We start from the raw sequence: 15,095 nt of genomic DNA, 5'->3' as shown, positions 1-15,095 counted from the left end.
CCACGATGCATCCCCCCCCACATAATTATTTGTCTAACTCCATGGACTCCCCAGCAGCTGCCATGAAAAAACGAAAATACCCACCGAAAGACCCCACCCGTCCTCATACTTCCCTGACCATATGATCCAATACTAACAAAAAAGGGGGAGGGCGGGCGGGGATGTCTTACTCCATGTGCTGCTCCCAACCAAAAGACGGAGAAGTCAGCACACTTCCGGCTAACCCTCACCGGATCCCGTCCCTCTCCTAGACCCACCCCCTCCACTAACCCTCCCCTTTGGCTGTGACACGATCCTCCCTCCTAGCCTCGTCATGTCTGGCCTACCCTCCACTGTGGTATGGTCCGTCTGGCCTGTGCTTGACTTTATTAAGAAATAAATATAAAAGTTAGTTAACTCAATTAACCATAAATAAATAATATCCATATTATTTATTAACAAAAACAATAATAAATCAATAATGCACGAACCATAAATTATAACCCAAACACGTCAGACACCACTGACAAACAAACATTAACACATAGACTAGGAGAAGTCCTTAGCTATCATTAACTTTTTATTTTACCGGCTATCTGCCTTACCATTTTACCCCCAGCCATAAAAACCCGGCTCAGAAGCACCAATATTCCTGGCAGATGCCGTAAGGTAACTGCCACCTCTCCCAAGGGATAACACCCTAAGGAAACCACAATATCCAACCGCCAGATAGTGTCCTTTCATCTTTAAAACCCAGGGGGATCCATACCCATGATGCATCCCTCCCCATAATTATTTGTCTAACTCCAAGGACTCCCCAGCCACAGCGTACAGGCCTTGACCCCCTCAAGCCTGAGAGTTCCGCCCCAACAAAATAGCCCTCTCAATGCCATCCTGCAAGCCCAAGCACCACAAATCTGTTCCCACACCATTCAGGTGAACACCATCTGCACTCCAATACGCTCCAACTCCAGCTTCCAAGCCCCAGTGCCGAACACATATGCCACCATTCCGCGCAACACATGCAGACACCGCCCTGTTAACTTTTATCCTGGCTTTGTTGATCCGCTCCACCGACCGTGCCAAACGCCAGGATTTTCTAGGCACAATATCCGACCACACCGTGATCAAGTTCGGGTAAAACGACCACAGGTGCAACAGATCGTGTTTTATGTCCCGAACCAATTCACGGAACGGGCGGGCCCCAAGATCGTTGCGCACAAGAAATCGTCTAAATAATGAATGATCGAATCCACCCCCACCACAGATTTGACCACCCATTCCAAAAATGAGTTAAACGCCTCAAAGTACGCACAAGAAATGGAACAACCCATGGGGAGACACCGATCCACATAAAAACTGCCCCCCAAAAACACCCCAGTAAACGCTGATTATCCACATGCACCGGCAACAGCTGAAAAGCCGCCTCGACATCCGTCTTGGCCATTAACGCCCCCCTACCATGGAAACGCACCCACTGCACCGCCGCATCGAATGACGTATACACGACCGAGCAAAGATCCCTATCTATCCCGTCATTAACCGACAAGCCCTTAGGATAAGACAAATGGTGAATCAAATGGTATTTGTTCGCCTCCTTCTTCGGGACAACCCCCAGCGGGGAGACGACCAAACCCGGGATGGGGAGAGAACTAAAGGGCCCCGCCATGCGCCCAAAATCCACGTCTTTTGCCAATTTCTCCCTAACCACGTCAGGATGCTGGTAAGCTGACTTCAGATTTTTTATGGAAAAGGGGAACCTGTGAGGAGGGGAGGGGATACAAAAACCCACATTAAAACCATCAAACAACAACAACTGCGCGTTGGCCCTGTCCGGATAACTATTTAGAAAACTGACCATCCTTTCCTTCTTCACTGGCATCACCACCATGACTGGCATTATACCCCCCTCCCCCACCTCGTTTTCCCTTGTGCAAGCATTTAGATGCCCCGTGGGACGCACCATTGCATTGAGAACAAAGGTGCTTGAACTTGCAACCTGCACCGAATTTACACTGCCCCTCATTGTATTGCCAGCACAGCCCGAGCTTTGCGTTGCCCCCTGAGCTGGATTGACCAGATTGGCCTGCTGCCCCCCCCCCCCGGCTCCCGGGAAAGGACTGGCCGAACCGGAGCCGTTACCCATAACCATTGGGCAATATCCTTGTGGTCCCACCTAATATTGGGCCAAACTGCCTTCCGTTGTCTAAACTGCTTAACGTAGACAAGCTACCCCCCATATACCCTATGGGCTTTCCTGATGGCATCCATATAGCAAAACAGGGGGGAGCAATGTTCCGGAGCCTTTTCACCAATAATACTGGCCAAAATGGCGAACGCTTGCAACCAGTTAACAAATGTCTTAAGGATAAGGCGGTGACGACGCTTTTCCTCCTCCTCCTTCTTACTCTGATCTCGCTTCCCCTTCTCCAGATTAAATTTTTCCAGGGGCAACAATGAAAAAATGTCCACGTACTCGTCGTTCCAAATTTTTTCCCGAACTTCCTGCTTCAAGTGTGCCCCCAAAGGTCCTTCAAAACACACATAAACCTCCCCCCTGGCTATATCGTCCAATCGAACACCATCAACCGCCGCAGCCGAGTCGGTCAGAACAGACACCGCCACCGATTCTGTATTTGCTCCTACACTCGCAGCGACCACCGCCGGGGCATTAAACCCTACCCCACCAGCCCCCACCCACGCCGCCACAGGAGACCGTGAAGGGGCGACCCCCGTCCCGTCGAGCCGGCCTAACAATTCCTTGACGCAACCGACCAACTCTCGCAGACTATCCCCCCCACCCCCAACATTCACAAACCTAGACCCCACATCACATACCCGCTCCCCAACCGTGGAACCCTCCCCCAACACAGGAGACATAAGTATAACAGGAAAAGGTAAAGACGGTGAAAACGACTCACCGAGATGCACAGGCGCTGTGGACCCATCAGATGGACCGTCCTCAAGGTCTTCGGCAGATCTGGTCCCCGATCCATGGCAGCACGCACAGGCGTGCTCAACGGGCGGAACCGAGGTGGGGGAGGGGTGGGCTCCCAGGCTCTCTCTCGCCGCCCGGAAGTCACCCTCGAAACGGACGACCTAGGCCTGCGGCCGAATGCATGTCCCTTGCTTTCTCCAGATCGCCGTGGAGCTCCACCCCCAGCCGGCACATCCCCAGGGGCAGCCGTCCAAACCATGGAACCCGGCGTAGAACTGGCGAGTGGAGGGGTGACCGGAAGTAGGGGCCACACCCCCCCACCTCCGCTGAACTCCGCCGCGAAGCGGGATTCCTCCCGACCCTGGCACCGGCTGCAGTATCAGTGTTGCCAGACGCTCGAGCCGGAGGGTCCCTCACAGGGCTCCCTCTGTGGCGCCGGGTCCGAGGAGCCACGTCGGGGCTCAGCCTTTCTGGAGTACGCGAGCGCCGGGCCCGGCGCGGGGGAGAGACAGCCAAAGGTACCGGAGCGTTGGCCACCGCTGCAGCTTGTTCCTCCAACCAGGCGGGGCCGAATGCAGCAGCCGCCGCCCGCATCTGCTCAATGAACTGCTGCGCTGACATGAGGTAAGATGGCCGCCGGATGGGAGATGCGTGGATGGATGTCTTACTCCGTGCGCTGCTCCCGACCAAAAGACCGGGAAGTCAGCGTACTTCCGGCTAACCCTCACCGGATCCCCTCCCTCTCCTAGACCCACCCCCTCCACTAACCCTCCCCTTTGGCTGTGACACGATCCTCCCTCCTATCCCCGTCATGTCTGGCCTACCCTCCACTGTGGCAGGGTCCGTCCGGCCTGTGCTTTCTTTGGTTTGGTGCTTGGGATTTTGGGTCTATCACATATCACAAAATCATAAGGCCGGATATCTACTTCCCACACTGACAAAGAGTGGAGACAACAAGTGTTGCAGCACAATTAAGTGTACACATCCTTACATTAAGATATTGTATTACGGTCTTTAGCCTTTGGGGGAATATATTAACCTTTCTACAACAGTTTACTAGCGTAGAAAATTCACAAAATGCGCAAATGTCCAAATTTTGGGGGCAAAAAATGGGCAGGGCTTAGCAGAATTGGCCAACAATTTAACTGTAATTTACGCCAGTAACTGATGTAAATTATAGCAGAAATCTATATGTATAGTGCGGCCCAGATTTATCTCTGGGGGGCGTAACAAGACAAAGGTCTGTGCCAGACCCATACCTCCCCACAATCAGACTGTTTGCCCCCCCCAATCAGACAATAAAATACATTTTAAAAATGTACTTACCTCACCACTTCGATTCTCCCTCCCGGATTCCCTCAGGCTCTTACAGCAGGCCGCAGCACCTAGAAAGTACTGATGACAGGCCGCGTTGCAGCTAAAAGATGCGACACATTTATTAAGAGTCGTTCGCCTGTTAATAAATGTGTTGCATCTTACTCCAGCAAACTGTTTAATAGGACTGGTGTATGAAACGCCAGTATTAAAGGGAATGTGTCACTAAAATTTTTAATTTTTTTTCAGTTAAACAGTTAGTATATAAATGATTACACATTGTTTTAATTTTTTTAATTTTTTCACAAGTCAGGAAATATTATAAATTAGATTCTAATTTATAACATTTCCATGTGCTGGTCACTAGAGGGAGCAATTCCCAAAATTGCAGCATTGGCATGTGGTAAAGCAACCTCATTGCCTTATGCTGCAAATTTGTAGTAGACACACTCACTCTAGTGTCCTCACAGAATCCCCCCTCCTTTATCCTGGCTAGTGCCAGGAGAAAGGAGGGGGTTGAATGTTCACACCTCCTACACTGTGTGCCGCCATTTTCTGAGCGAATGCACAGTGTAGGAGGATTAGATACAGTGCTCAGCAGACAGTATAACACTAACATACACACACATCACATACACAAACATAATTTACCTGCTCCTGCCGCCGCTGCCGCCTCCGCCCTGCCGCTCCTAGTCCTTGCGTCTGCGCTGCTTTAAACATATGGCCGGAAGCCACGACTGGAAGTCGTCATCTTACTGTCCGGCCGTGGCTTCCGGTCCACATGAAAATGGTGCCGGATGTCGCTCTACCAAAGACCTTCCTTTTGGTCTGTGTGGGAGTGGCGCATCCGCCGTTCCCACACAGACGGCGTACGCTATAGTGAATGGAACGGCTCCCGTTCACATTCTCTATGTAGATGTATGTGCCAAATTCCGTGACACCTTCCGTGACACCTTCCCTTTAAAGGGGTTTTCCACGTTCTGACAACTGATGACCTATCCACTTGATAGGTCATCAGTATATGATTGGTGCGTGTCCGACACCTGGACCCCGCACCGATCCGGCACTCCAGCTGCCTCCGTGCACCGGACAACACTGCCGGAAGCAGATGGCTCCGGTCAAAGAATAGAGGCCGAGCTGCAGTTCCGCCGAACGGCCGCTATGCAGTGATTGGAGCCATCTGCTTCAGGCAGTGTTGTCCAGTGAACGGAGGCCACTGGACTGGCAGATCGGTGCGGGGTCTGGTGTAGTAACGATTGTTTGCCCCCATACATTACCGATGATTGCTCCTTGTGACACGCTGTATCGACGATTGGCGCTGGTTTTCATGGTCAGTATCGGGAAGTCTAAAAGGACCTTTATTTCCTCAGACACCACCATAACTAGGCATTGGAACCAACCCTGCCACCTTAGCGGGTAAAGATTAACCTTCTAAAAGGGTCACTATATACACATAAGGGCTAAAGGAAAAACACAGAGGTGCTCACCATATATCCAGCGTATAACTGTGTCCTCCAAATCTTACGGAGCAGGAGTTGTTCTAGATTCCTGTTTATATCCCAGACACGTTCATACCATTTTAGACAATGAATCGACATATCGCAATCTTGTGGCGAAACCAAGCACCGGATGTAAAGAATCTTTAAAAAATCTGCTAGAAGAAGGAATTGGATTAGGAGTATTAGCCAACAAACAGGCAGAATACTTACTGATAGAATTCCCTATTGTTCCCATATTCCATGGGATGCCAAAAATCCATAACTTTGCATGGCATTGAAACTTGGGTTATCTGTGACGTAGTTGGCTAGTACCCCTGCAAACATGCCTGCCATCAGGGTAGTACCGCTGGTACTACTGTCAGGGCACAAAAGTAAAATAAATTGGGCAGCCGCCGCTCATCAAGGTTAGAGATGAGCGAAACGGGACAACCGAACCCAGTTTCGGTCCGAACATCGGGAAAAGTTCGGTTCGCAGCGAATCCGAACTTCACCGGGTTCGGCCGAACACGTTTTGACCGAACCCGGTCAAAAATATTATACAAATCGGCAGCCACTTGTCTCTATCAATCACTGATAGAGAAAAGAGGCAGCTGATTAAACATAAAATAAAAAGCATTTCATACGTACCCGGTCGTTGTCTTGGTGACGAGTCCCTCTTCTTCCTCCAGTCCGACCTTCTTTCCTGACGCGGTAGCCTGTGATTTGCTGCAGAGGCCGCTGCAGCCTGTGATTGGCTGCAGAGGCCGCGGCAGCCTGTGATTGGCTGCAGCGGTCACATGGGCTGTAACGTCATCCAGGAATGTCGGGCCGGATGTCGAGAGGGACGCGTCACCAAGGCAACGGCCGGGAGACCGGACTGAAGGAAGCAGAAAGTTCTCGGTAAGTATGAACGTCTTTTTTTTTTACAGGTTACTCTATATTCTGATCGGAATTCACTGTCCAGGGTGCTGAAACAGTTACTGCCGATCAGTTAACTCTTTCAGCACCCTGGACAGTGACTATTTACTGACGTCGCCTTGCAACGCTGCCGTAATTACGGGTGCACACATGTAGCCACCCGTCATTACGGGGCCTCATGCACACGACCGTAAAAACACCCGTTATTACGGGTCGTAATTACGACCCGAAATAGCAGGCCCATAGACTTCTGTTAGCCACGGGTACCTTCCCGTTTTCTCACGGGAAGGTGCCCGTGCCGTTAAAAAGATAGAACATGTTCTATTTTTTTATTTTACAGGCCGTGCTCCTATACTTTATAATGGGAGCACGGCTCGGAAAAACGACCGGCTGCCCGTGGCCGGCCGTGCCCGGCTGTGCTCATCTCCTGAAATACTCTGTGCTGCCTTAAACTCTGTGGATTTCTAAATGCTGCTGGGGAACCCGATCGATCCACTATACAAGGCTGCGCTATACAAGAAACAGGATCCTGACCTGTCCACAGACTTTAAGGCAGCACAGAGTATTTCAGGAGATGAGCGTGCGGATCTTGTGCGGGGTGGTGACTTGCCAATCATGTGAAGGTGTTATTGAGGACAGGAGTGGAAGAGAGGTAACAGACTGAGAGCTACGTAATGGTAAGAGCAGAGTTCACAGCAGCACTGAATCTGCACACTCCTCTCCTGAAATATTCTGTGCTGCTGTGAACTCTGCTCTTACCATTACGTAGCTCTCAGTCTGTTACCTCTCCTCCACTCCTGTCCTCTATAACACCTTCACATGATTGGCAAGTCACCACCCCGCACAATATCCGCACGCTCATCTCCTGAAATACTCTGTGCTACCTTAAACTCTGTGGACAGGTCAGGATCCTGTTTCTTTTAAATGCTGCTGGGGAACCCGCTCGATCCACTATATAAGGCTGCGCCTCCATCCTCTTCTGCCCCAGTCACTTATTCCCAAGCACTGTAGCGCAGCCTTATATAGTGGATCGAGCGGGTTCCCCAGCAGCATTTAACCCCTTCCCTCTTTAGCCACTTTTGACCTTCCTGACCGGGCCTCATTTTTAAAATCTGACATGTGTCACTTTATGTGGTAATAACTCCGGAATGCTTTTACCTATCCAAGCGATTCTGAGATTGTTTTCTCGTGACACATTGGACTTTAAGTTACTGGCAAAATTTGCTCGATATGTTCAGTATTTAATTGTGAAAAACACCAAAATTTAGCGAAAAATTGCAAAAATTAGCATTTTTCTCAATTTAAATGTATCTGCTTGTAAGACAGGCAGTTATACCACACAAAATTGTTGCTAATTAACATCCCCCATATGTCTACTTTAGATTGGCATCGTTTTTTGAACATCCTTTTATTTTTCTATGACATCACAAGGCTTAGAATTTCAGCAGCAATTTCTCCTATTTTCAAGAAAATTTCAAAAGGCCATTTTTACAGGGGCCAGTTCAGTTGTGAAGTGGTTTTGAGGGCCTTATATATTAGAAACCCCCAAAAAGTAACCCCATTTTAAAAACTTCACCCCTCAAAGTATTCAAAACAGCATTTAGAAAATGTCTTAAACCTTTACACATGTCACAGGAATTAAAGCAAAGTAGAGGTGAAATTTACAAATTTCATATTTTTTTGCAGAAATAAATTTTTAGTACAATTTTTTTTATAACACAGAAGGTTTTACCAGAGAAATGCAACTCAATATTTGTTGCCCAGTTTCTGCAGTTTTAGGAAATATCCAACATGTGGCCCTAGCATGCTACTGGACTGAAGCATCGGCCTCAGAAGCAAAGGAACACCTAGTGGATTTTGGGGCCTTATTTTTGTTAGAATAAATTTTAGGCACCATGTCAGGTTTGAAGGGCTCTTGCAGTGCCAAAACAGTCAAAATCCCCCAAAAGTGACCCCATCTGGGAAACTACACACCTCAAGGAAATTATCTAGGGGTACAGTGAGCATTTTTACCGCACAGTTTTTTTACAGAAATTATTGGAAGTAGGCCGTGAAAATTAAAATCAACATTTCTTCAAAGAAAATGTAGGTTTAGCGATTTTTTTTCTCATTTCCACAAGGACTAAAGGAGAAAAAGCACCGTAAAATTTGTAAAGCAATTTCTCCCGAGTAAAACAGTACCCCACATGTGGTAATAAACGGTTGTTTGGAGACACGGCAGGGCTGAGAAGGGAAAGAGCGCTATTTGGCTTTTGGAGCTCAAGTTTAGCAGGAATGGTTTGCGGAGGCCATGTCACATTTACGAAGTCCCTGAGGAGACAAAACAGTGGAAACCCCCCACAAGTGACCCCATTTTGGAGACTACACCCATTGAGGAAATTATCTAGGGGTATAGTGAGCGATTTGACCCCACAGGTTTTTTGCAGAAATTATTGGAAGTAGGCCCTGAAAATAAAAATCTACATTTTTTCAAAGAAAATGTAGGTTTAGCTTATTTTTACTCATTTCCACAAGGACTGAAGGAGAAAAAGCACCACAAAATTTGTAAAGCAATTTCTCCCGAGTAAAACAATGCCCCACATGTGGTAATAAACGGCTGTTTGGAGACACGGCGTGGCTTAGAAGGGAAAGAGCGCTATTTGGCTTTTGGAGATCACATTGAGCAGGAATGATTTGCGGAGGCCATGTCACATTTACAAAGCCCCTGAGGGGACAAAACAGTGGAAACCCCCCACAAGTGACCCCATTTTGGAAACTAAACCCATTGAGGAAATTATCTAGGGGTATAGTGAGCGTTTTGACCCAACAGGTTTTTTGCATAAATTATTGGAAATAGGCAATGAAAATGACAATCTAAATTTTTTCAAAGAAAATGTAGGTTTAGCTAATTTTTTCTCATTTCCACAAGGACTGAAGGAGAAAAAGCACCGTAAAATTTGTAAACCAATCTCTCCCGAGTAAAACAATACCCCACATGTGGTAATAAACAGTTGTTTGGAGACACGGCAGGGCTGAGAAGGGAAAGAGCGCTATTTGGCTTTTGGAGCTCAAGTTTAGCAGGAATGGTTTGCGGAGGCCATGTCACATTTACGAAGTCCCTGAGGAGACAAAACAGTGGAAACCCCCCACAAGTGACCCCATTTTGGAGACTACACCCATTGAGGAAATTATCTAGGGGTATAGTGAGCGATTTGACCCCACAGGTTTTTTGCAGAAATTATTGGAAGTAGGCCCTGAAAATAAAAATCTACATTTTTTCAAAGAAAATGTAGGTTTAGCTTATTTTTACTCATTTCCACAAGGACTGAAGGAGAAAAAGCACCACAAAATTTGTAAAGCAATTTCTCCCGAGTAAAACAATGCCCCATATGTGGTAATAAACGGCTGTTTGGAGACACGGCGTGGCTTAGAAGGGAAAGAGCGCTATTTGGCTTTTGGAGATCACATTGAGCAGGAATGATTTGCGGAGGCCATGTCACATTTGCAAAGCCCCTGAGGGGAGAAAACAATGAAAACGCCCAAAAAGTGACACCATTTAGGAAACTACACCTCTTGAGGAATTCATCTAGGGGCATAGTGAGCATTTTGACCCCACAGATGTTTCATAGAATTTATTAGAATTGGGCAGTGAAAATAAAAACAATCCTTTTTCTTCAATAAGACGTAGCTTTAGCGCAAATTTTTTCATTTTCGCAACAAATAAAGGAAAAAAAAGAACCCAACATTTGTAAAGCAATTTCTACCGAGTACGGCAATACCCCATATGTGGTCATAAACTGCTGTTTGGGCACACGGCAGGGCTCAGAAGGGAAGGACCGCCATTTGGAGTGCAGATGTTGCTGGATTGGTTTTTGGGCGCCTGTGGGCCCAAAACAGTGGAAACCCCGCAGAAGTGACCCAATTTTGGAAACTACACCCCTCAATGCATTTACCTAGAGGTGTAGTGAGCATTTTAACCCTGCAGGTGTTTTGTAGAAATTAGTGTGAACTCGATGTTGCAGAGTGAAAATGGGATTTTTTCCACAGATATGTGGACAATATGTGGTGCCCGGCTTGTGCCACCATAACAAGACAGCTCTCTAATTATTATGCAGTGTTTCCCGGTTTTAGAAACACCCTACATGTGGCCCTAATCTCTTGCCTGGACAGTCGACCAGGCTCAGGAGTGAAAGCGTACCATGTAAAATTGAGGCCTAATTTGGCGATTTACAAAGTATTGGTTCACAACTGCAGAGGCTCAGATGTGAAATAATAAAAATAAACCCCTGAGAAGTGACCCCATTATGGAAACTGCACCCCTCAAGGCATTTTTTAAGGGGTGTAGTGAGCATTTTCACCCCACAGGTCTTTTCCATAAATGAATGCGCTGTGGATGGTGCAAATTAAAAATGTATATTTTTCCCTAGATATGCCATTCAGTGGCAAATATGTCGTGCCCAGCTTACGCCACTGGAGACACACAACCCAAAAATTGCTAAAAGGGTTCTCCCGGGTATGACGGTGCCATATATGTGGAAGGAAACTGCTGTTTGGGCACGCTGTAGGGTTCAGATGGGAGGAAATGCCATTTGGCTTTTGGAGCGTGGATTTTGCTTGGTAGTAGTTTTGTTTGGAGTCTTACTGGTGTTTCCGTTTATAATGTAGGGCATATGTAAGCCGGGCGGAGTATATAAGGGGCATAGTCAGGTGGTATAATAATGGGGTAAAAAAAAACAATAAAATAATCCATAGATGTGTGTTACGCTGTGACACAATCATTTCTGCACAGGCCGGTGTCGCACTGATATATGGCGTCCTTTATTATCCCCCTTTTGATCCACACTCCGCGCCTTTGTAGTTTGGGGAATTTTGCTAGGAAGTGTTGTCCTTGTATAATTCGGGCACCGTTGCTTCCAGCAGATATGTTTGGGCCCTCCCTTTCCTGGTTCCCTAATTTTAGGTCCTTGATAAATCGCCTCTTCAAACAGAAGAAATGTTCGCCTCGGGCACAACTGCATATTTTTTTATTTCCTGACTTATTGGAGCCATAACTAATTTTATTTTTCATAGACGTAGCGGTATGAGGGCTGGTTTGTTGCGGGACGAGCTGTAGTTATTATTGGTACCATTTTGGGGTACATGCGACTTTATGATCACCTTTTATCCTATTTTTTGGGATGCCAGGTAAACAAAAAAACGCAATTCTGGCACAGCTTTTTTTTTTTTTTTTTTATACAGCGTTCACCACGCATTATAAATTACATGTTAACTTTATTCTGCGGGTCAGTACGATTCCGGCGAAACCTAATTTATAGCACTTTTTTATGTTTTACAACTTTTTGCACAATAAAATTACTTTTGTAAAAAGAATGTATTTTTTTTCTGTCGCCAAGTTGTGAGAACCATAACGTTTTAACTTTTTTGTCGACGGAGGTGTATGAGGGCTTGTTTTTTGCGGGACGAGCTATAGTTTTTATAGGTACCATTTTTGGATACGTGCGACTTTTTGATCACTTTTTATTCTAACATTTGTAGGGCAAAGTGACTAAAAAACAGAAACTCTGGTAACTTTTTTTACGTTTTTTTTTTACGCTGTTCACCGCGTGCAATAAATAATCTAATATTTTGATACCTCAGGTTGTTACGGTCGCGGCGATACCAAATACATATGGTTTATTATTATTTTTCAATAATAAAGGACTTGATAAGAGTAAAAGGGGGATTGTGTTTTATTTGATTACTTGAAACTTTTATTGTTTTCAAACTTTCATTATTTGCACTTTTTTTTACACTTTTTTATACTTTTTTTACACTTTTTCTCAAGTCCCACTAGGGGACTTGAAGGTCCAACGGTCAGATTTTTTTTTTCTAATACATTGCACTACTTATGTAGTGCAATGTATTAGATCTGTCAGTCATTCACTGACAGCAAGCCGATTAGGCTTCGCCTCCCGGCGGGGCCTAAATCGGCTTCCGTAATGGCAGAGCAGGAGACCATTGTGTCTCCTGTTGCCATAACAGCAGTCGCCAGTCCTGATTGCCTGTCAGGGCTGGCGATCTGCTAGTAACCGCTACGATGCAGCAATCGCTTTCGATTGCTGCATCGAAGGGGTTAATGGCAGGGATCGGAGCTAGCTCCGGTTCCTGCCGTTACAGGTGGATGTCAGCTGTGTACATACAGCTGACTTCCACCGCTGATGACGCCGGATCAGCTCCTGACCCGGCGCCATCTTGCCGGCAGCTACGGAAGCCGATCAGGCTCCGCCGCCGGGCGGATCTTGACCGGCTTCGGTGCTAGGCAGACCGGGAGGCCAGTATTAGGCCTCCGGTTGCCATTGCAGCCACCGGAACCCCGGCAATTTCATTACTGGGGTTCCGATGAGCTGCAAACACCTTAAGTGCAGCGATTGCGTTTGAGCGCTGCACTTAAGGGGTTAATGGCGGGGATCGAAGCTAATTTCGGTCCCCGCCGTTACAGCCGGATGTCAGCTGTAAGATACAGCTGAGATCCGGTGATGATGGCACCGGCTCAGCTTCTGAGCCGGTCCCAAACATTTGGCGTACATGTACGGCAAGATGCGGGAAGTCAATGCTTTCCATGACGTACATGTACGGCAAATGTCGGGAAGGGGTTAAAAGAAACAGTTTAATAATTTTTTTTATGTTGCCCCTCTGCTCCCACCTTCCCACCTGTATCTCTCCCCTTCCCCTCCCCAGACCCCAGTCAAGCGTAATATTCACTCTGGCCCAACTGTCGCCTCGGCCACTTTCCGTTCTCTTAGCCTACTCCTACGCCTACATCCTGGTATAATAGTTAAAGAAAATTACCTTATGAGGTTTAGAGTTAGTTAGTTATATGTCGAAATTTTAATCTAAGGTTTGCACACCATGACGGTCGGTAGTCATGTAGACCGGACGCTTCCATGATTTGAATACGCTGTGACGTGGACATTGGGTCACGGGAACGTGGTGTAAAGGATTTGCCAGACACAGCTTCTGTGTCGACCTCCGTCGTTAATCAGTCTGCACCTGCTCCTAGGTCTGATAGACTGACTCGATCTGCTACCACTCAGGCTGGTAGGCTCAGGGGTGGGAGAACCTATCACAGCCTGGCCAGACGGTTCTAGCTCCCGGCCTCGGTCTATTTATACCTTCATTTCCTGCTTGTCTTTGCCTGTGATTCTTTCCTGTTTTCTGGCTCTGTTGCTCCTGCTATTATTATTGACCTTGCTACATTTTGACCCTGGCTTTACTGACTACGCTCCTGCTCTCAGCCATTACATAATCACAGGCCCATATGCCTTTTCTACCCTGGTCCCTAACACAACTATGGACCCCCTTGAGACCCTGGCTCAGCAAATGCAGGGCCTCTCCCTACAGGTCCAAGCCCTGGCTCAGAGGGGCAAACAGCGTGATGCTACCCTTGTAGTGCCCCCCACCTCACCTCTTGAACCCCACCTCAAGTTGCCTGACCGGTTCTCAGGGGACCGGAAGACGTTTTTCTCCTTTTGGGAGAGTTGTAGGCACTATTTCCGTCTAAGGCCCCACTCCTCAGGTTCTGAGAGCCAGCGAGTGGGTATAATTATGTCCCGGCTCCAGGACGGGCCCCAAGAATGGGCCTTCTCCTTGGCTCCTGACGCCCCTGAACTTTCCTCTGTTGATCTATTTTTTTCTGCTCTCAGGCTCATTTATGACGAGACTGACAAGACTGCCTTTGCCGAGAGTCAGCTGGTGACCTTACGTCAGGGTAAGAGACCCGTTGAGGAGTACTGTTCTGACTTTAGGAAGTGGTGTGTAGCTTCTCGGTGGAATGACCCTGCCTTGAGGTGCCAGATTAGATTGGGTCTGTCGAACGCCCTGTAAGACTTGTTAGTTAGCTATCCCTCTTCAGACTCTCTAGATCAGGTTATGGCTTTAGCGGTACGTCTTGACCGACGTCTCAGGGAACGACGACTTGAACGTTTTTGTGCTTTCTCCTCTGGCTCCCCCATGATGGCTCCCGAGGTTCCGTTGCTTCGTTCTTCCACGGAAAACTCGGATGAACCAATGCAACTCGGGGCCTCCGTGTCTCCCCAACAACGTAGAGAGCTCTGCAGGAAGAATGGTCTCTGCTTCTACTGTGGGGATGACAAGCATCAAGTGAACAACTGTCCTAGGCGTAAGAATAAGCAGCCGGAAGAACTTCCGCGCACAAATGACCATCGGGGAGGTCACTTGGGCGCACAGGTATTTCCCGTAAATATGAAACCTAATAAGATCTTGCTTCCCTTTCAGGTCTCTTTTGAGGGTAGGTCTGCTACCGGCAGTGCCTTCGTGGATTCAGGGTCTTCTGCTAATATTATGTCTGTGGAATTGGCTATGTCTCTAGCTATGCCTGTAAAGGATCTGCCAGGCACAACTTCTGTGTATACGCCCATAGGTAATCAGTCTGCACCTGAGTCTATGTCTCTGAGACTGACTCCATCTTCCACCTCTCAGGATGGCAGGCT

This window comes from Rhinoderma darwinii, unplaced genomic scaffold, assembly GCF_050947455.1.
Source record: "Rhinoderma darwinii isolate aRhiDar2 unplaced genomic scaffold, aRhiDar2.hap1 Scaffold_81, whole genome shotgun sequence".
NCBI classification, from domain to species: domain Eukaryota; kingdom Metazoa; phylum Chordata; class Amphibia; order Anura; family Rhinodermatidae; genus Rhinoderma; species Rhinoderma darwinii.
The sequence above is the reverse complement of the archived record's forward strand: the minus strand, read 5'-3'. Positions refer to the sequence as shown.